This window comes from Gopherus flavomarginatus, chromosome 8 (genome assembly GCF_025201925.1).
Source record: "Gopherus flavomarginatus isolate rGopFla2 chromosome 8, rGopFla2.mat.asm, whole genome shotgun sequence".
In the NCBI taxonomy this organism is placed as follows: Eukaryota; Metazoa; Chordata; order Testudines; family Testudinidae; genus Gopherus; species Gopherus flavomarginatus.
In genome coordinates, this window is record NC_066624.1 from 44300325 (window position 1) to 44306327 (window position 6003).

At 52.5% G+C, this 6003-nt stretch overlaps 1 non-coding gene across 1 annotated transcript; it reads left to right on the forward strand.

The window, feature by feature from the left end:
• The first annotated feature begins 210 nt into the window (after window positions 1-210).
• TRNAL-UAA (transfer RNA leucine (anticodon UAA)) lies at window positions 211-292 on the forward strand. Its single transcript has one exon. It is a non-coding gene; the product is annotated as a tRNA-Leu (tRNA).
• Window positions 293-6003: the final 5711 nt, after the last annotated feature.

The following is a 6003-nucleotide window of genomic DNA, read 5'->3' on the forward strand; positions in this document are numbered from 1 at the left end:
AAGAATCATTTCCCATTCCCGCTCTTTGGAAAGGGAGACTTTTAAATGCACTCTCTGTGAGACTGCACATGGCTAAGCAAAGAGAACAAACCCAAATCCTGCTTTGGGAGCCAGGTTTGCGGTGCGAATTCTGTAGTTCAGATGCCTTCAAGCCTGGAGACTGTGATTCTTTACCAGTTTCTCTGGCAGTGGGGCAATTTTGTGCTTGCAGCTGTGATGGCCAAGTGGTTAAGGCGTTGGAGTTAAAATCCAATAGGGTTCCCCTGCGCAGGTTTGAATCCTGCTCACAGCAAGGCCTGTGTTTTAGCCAGTCTCTCACCCGGGCAATACCTCTGTAGAACCCCGAGACACACTCAATTCTCTCCCCACTCCAAGTAAATCCTGTTCTGCTCCTTTCATAGAGATGCCTGGGACACCAGCTCATGCTGTGTCCCTGAGGTGTCAGGCACACTCTCAGCACCTGAAGCCTTTGCCACTCACCTGGTGTCCCATAGATTAGCCATAGCCCTGGTTCTGCTCCTCTCTCTAGAGTGTGAAAGGAGCCAAGTCAGCTACCCCATGGGAACTATGGGGCTGCAGAACCAACAGAGAAAAAATAGGTGCTCAGCACCCACTGGCAGTCAGCTTCCCCCACCCCCACTACAGGCCTTGCTGACAAGGTCCTCCTCTTCCCCTTCAGCACCTCCCACTTGCCAGTGATCAGCTGTTCAGTGGAGTGCAAGAGGCACTGGGTGGGGAGGGTTAGGAGCAGGGACTGGAAGATGTGGGGGAGGGAGAGCAAGGAGCAGACTGGGAAGAGATGGGACAGGGATGAAGGCTTGGGGGAAGGGGTGGGGTGGGGGCAGGGCCTGGGGAGGAAAGGGGAGATTTGTCCCAGACCCTGGATCCCTCTAGGGCCGACCCTGAAGAGAAATGCTGACTATCACAGTGACAATTAAACTGACCAGCATTGTGGGGGAGACAGAGGGAGATCCGCACTCATCAGGTCTGTTCTCTCCCCCAAGGTGAGCCAGACACTGCTCTCTCCTGGCTGTCTCTAGCAGCTGGACGCCAAGGAGCCATTTCCCCACAAAGAAGTGCATTCAGTGCCCCTGTGGTGCTGGGGGGTGGGGCTGGCACTGCTGCTGCCTGTGGGGCTGGCAGGGGGGCTGATGTCTTCACAGACTCTCTGCTGCCGAGCCGGAGGGGGCACTTGGGACCTTACCAGACTGGCTCAGAGAAGATGGGCGGTTGACAGAGCAATACAGATGCTCTTCAGAGCACGGAGCAGCATCTACACATGCAGCCAGGCAATGAGCATTTCCCACAGCCTGGAGCCAAGAGAGAGGCAGCAGCTGCTGTTCCAGCTCCTCGGGGACAGGCCCTGTCAGCCAACAGCCACGTCTTACTCAGCACAGCTAAGGGCGTCGGGTTCCTGTGGTGGGGGTGTTGAGCAGCCGTTCGTCTGTTCGCACTTCTCTGCAGTGTTAAAATCGGGGAGGGGAAGCAGAAGCCTCACTTCCCTCCCAAAATGATGCCCAGTGGGGGAAACCAGGACAACAGAGTGGGACGGCAAGTGGTGGCCAGACTGTCACTGCCAGGGTCTAGTCTAGCTCAGGGTCCAGCTCAACTTCCCTCCCTGCGCCACTGGCCCCCAGTCTCTTTCCACCACCAGGTCAAACCAGGCACTAGGGCAGGAAGAGGGTGAGGAAGCAAGTCAAGCTGAGCAAGGCAGGCAAAAGCAGTCTTGTCTTCATGGGCCGCTCACAATGATGTCCTTTTTGAGTGCAACTGCTGCAAAAACCTCCTGGAAAGAGAAGCAGCAGGCCAAAATCACCCCATAAAGTAGCTCAGTTGGGAGAGCTTTAGACTGAAGATCTAAAGCTCTTTGGTTCAAGCCCAGGCTTTGGTAGGCCCTTTTATCTCTCTTTGTGCAGGCGTGGCTTGTTTTCTGGAAGCACAGGGGTCCATGCACCCAAAGTGAGTCCCTGAGCTTTAGCTTTGCAGTAGGAAAAGATACTGTGGGCTTCTGCCCCTAGTTGCCTGGCCTGACCTTTAACAATGAGGGACAGGAGCTGTCTCTCCTACATGAGCTATTGGTGGACCCAGTATGGCAGGAAAAGAGTGAAGCAGGGTGCCCCTCAGGAATAGTGCCAGAGGGCTGCTGGGCATTGACAGGCAGGAATAGGGGATGAAAACTCCTCTGCGAATCTGAGTGAGGCCAGTGCCATGGAAGGGGCATCTGTGAAAATGGCTGTGTGGAAGGTGGAAGGGATTTGGGGGCCCAGAAGGAGGGGCTTGATGTTCAGTTCCTTGGAGCAGCTGGACTTGGACATGGTGAGTGTTCAGGAAATGCACATTAACAACTCTAGGGTAGCTTGATGGGCATAGGGTGATTGGTGGAAGAGCCCATCTCTCTGGTCCTCCAGACCAGTGAAGAATGATGGGGTTAGAGTCTTGTTCTTCACATTCATGGTGCGAGTACAGAAGGGGCTGGAGCTCTGACCAGGAGGGCATTACTGCTGGGCTTTGTGCTCTGCAGCACTGGTTACGGTTATATTAGTGTGTATGGTCCCCAGTTAAGGCACAAAAGGAAAGTTCTATGGAAGGAGCTGGCTCCTTTCCTCTAGACCTCACAGTGTTTGGTGTCGGGGGTAGGGGCAGGATTTCAATTGTTGCACCTGCCTGAGGACTGCTGGTCCTGTTTTCCCAACCATCAGAGGAAACTCTTCTATGATAAGCACTACCTGGCACAGGTCTGTAGTGAGGTCGGCTTAGAGAACGTGTTTCTCTGTAGTGAAACCAGTGGAGGGCAAGCAGTAGCCTCCTATTGCTCTGACCCGAGCTCACACCAGCCACAGAGGGGATACATCTTTCTGCGGGGAAGCCCAGGAGTCACACTGACTGGATTTACATGAAGGAGAGCATATCCACAGCCCAGTGTAGGGTAATGCTAATGGACTGTTCGGATCACGCAGCTCTCACCATGCGATCAATGTGGGTGTAAGAGGAGTCAGGATGAGCTCTACCCTGACATCTGGTGGTGAATTATGGGGAGTGTGGAAAGGAATTTCAGGTATTTGCATTGGCACACCCACCCCACCTAGCATAGCCCACGGTAGCCTGGGATGGTTATTTTGACAGTTCTGGGATCCCCAATTTCTTTGTTATTAGGGCAGGAGAAATAAAGTGTTGTCACCCTGATTATGTGAATGAGGAACTATGAAACTGCTTTATGACAGAGATGTCTCACCATCAAATAAGTAGCACTTGCTAAACAAGGGACTTGGGTACCCAAACCCAGTGAAATGAGAGTGGGGGGGTCTGTCTATGCCTGCCTGCCCGCCCGCCCGGGCTGGGCTACCAATTGTGCATTCTTTTCTCTCTTTATTATTGAAAAGCAGAACTAATTTTGAATCTATTAGGATTCTATCTAGAAATTGCTGAGCTGAATTCATGTTGGGCCAATGGTGCACCAGCACTGGGGCTACCCTACTACAAGGTGAAATCACTAAAAGAGCTAAGCTTACTGAGCTGAGATCACTGAGTGCTGTGTTAACTAGTGGGGGAGCCTGATAGATCTGTTACTAAGTGGCTAGCAGAGCAGAGCATGTTGGAGCAGCCCATGGAACAGTGAGTGGAGTGGAACGGTTTGTAGGAGCATCTCACGGGTTGGCTGGAGGAGCAGCACAGCTGGTGGAGTGGAGCTGGTCGTGGTGGAGGCTACAGCAGAACTCCAGGGAAAGGTGGAGCAGTTGGCCCTGGCCCACATAAGATGCCCCTTAACACCCTGGGTTTACCCCCCCCACCATTTCCACCAAGGGTGGGGAGGGGTAAAACTCTGCAGATAAACTTTTGAACTCTGGGGTGGCACTGACCAGAGACTTTCGGGATGTTGGACTTTGGAGTAATTGGACTTAAGACCCTAAGGGGGAAAGGACATTGCCAAATGTACTGGGAGGTGGGTTTTTTGCTTAAGGTTTGTGTTATAATCCTGTTTGTGGTGTTTCTCCAACGTGATGCCACATTGTTTCCCTCCTTTATTAAAAGGATTTTGCTACACTCAGACTCTGTGCTTGCGAGTGGGAAAGTATTGCCTCGTAGAGATGCCTGGGGGGGTGGGGGTTAGTAATTGTCCCAGGTCACTGGGTGGGGACTCGAGCCAGTTTTCCATTGTGTTGTTGATACGGAACCCCTGGATACTGAACCTGGCCCTTGTTGCTGCCAACTCAGAGGGGCAGAAGGGTTACATGGGCAATTCCCTGACCCATGGCAGAAGATATTGGAAGCTGAACATTCAGATCTTGCAAGATAAAGGAGCAGGGGGGCGAGGCCTGGCGGTATTGGCAGAACGGGAAAGTATCAGAGAGTTCTATGGCAACCAGGGGGATTGGTGGGAGTTGGTGAGGGAGGAGTTGGTGGCTTTGTTCCAGCAGTCGGGGAAACACCGCAACATTAAAGAAACCAATGGTGCCAAGTTCTGCAGCATCATCTGTGAGATTTCCACAAGAGCATCCAGGCTGAAGAACCAGTCAGTGCGTGACTGTAAGACCGGATCAAGCAATAGCTGCCCGAGTTCCAAGAGACGAGGCTGCAGCTGGCTGATTTGAGTGGAAGCACTGAGTGAAGGGAGAGGTGGCCTCCCCTGACATTTTTGCAGCCTGCAGGGAATGGAGACAAAGCAGGGATATGCAGGGACTCAGAGTAGGACCCCTCAGATCTGATAGTGCAGGACCATAGTCACTGGAGGAAGAGAGAGAGTCCTGCGAGAGGAAGCCACTGCTGGAAAGCAATAAGTGCAGAGTGCAAACCAGCCAGCTGAGAGTCACAGGGGTCTAGAAAATGAAATAGCAATAGGTCCCATGGTGTAACGGGCAGCACTCAGGACTTTGAATCCTGGAATCTGAGTTCAAATGTCAGTGAGACCTCCTGTAGATATGTTAGTTTGCTGCAAAGCCTTGTGGCTCAATGTGTTTGGCTACCCTCATGCTGGGTGACTGATGCCCACTGGAGATAGGTCTTTGGTCTGGCTGGTTCAATGGTCTGGTGGCTATAGGCTAGAGTCCCAGAACTTAACACTCTGGCTAGAGATTCCTGCGGGTTGACCATACGGTTGTTTCTCACTGCTTCACCTGAAGTCCCCAACTTTGGTCCCTGCAGCTGCCACACTCTTCCTCTTGCCCACATGGCATTTAAAGGAAGGAGTGCCAGGACCAGGTTTCATAGTCAGGGCTAGGCAAAAGGGAGGAAGAATCCCAGGCTGGAGCCCAGCACACCTCTCCTCCTCTGGGCACCTAAAGCAGAGGTGGCTGGTGCTCACAGCTCCAAGGGAAGGCTTAAAAGCCACAGATCAACCGAGGGCAGGGCAAGAGAGGGGAGAACCATGCCTATGTGTGGCCAGCAGACAGCCACAGAGACACCTGGCCAGCCTGCTCCCTGCTCCCTGCCATGCCGAACCCACACTTAAGGACAGCCACAGACCAGCATTCGTTCTGCGGCCAGCTTCACAAGGTGGTTGGAAAGCAGGTGGGGCCTCTGACCGTTCCCATTCAAGGGGCTCCTTTTGGCAGTTGGACAGGAGATATTTCCCCCAAGAGGCTTTTTCCCAGCTGCTAAGAAGCACAGAAGTACCCGGTGTTAGCTCTTGCACTGAAAAGGGTTAATATGTTTAGGCGGCCTGGCTAGCTCAGCTGGCAGCACCTCTGGCTCTTACTCTGAAGGTTGAAGTTACAATTACCTGTCTGGGTGCTTGAGGCTCCTCTTCAACAATACAACACATAATCTGCTTAATCCCCCTACCCAGTAACCTGGGGAAAGTAGCCCTGGTCACTGGGTGCCTCTAAGAGGCGATACTCTCCCCATTCACAACCATTGAGTGTAGAAAAGAAACTTTAATAAAAAGGAGGAAAATCACCTTGTATTAACTTGGGAAAACACCACAATCAGGATTCATAACACAACACTAAGAGCAAAACACCCGTCCCACAGCATACTGGGCAGTGGCCTTTTGCCTTGGACTCTTAA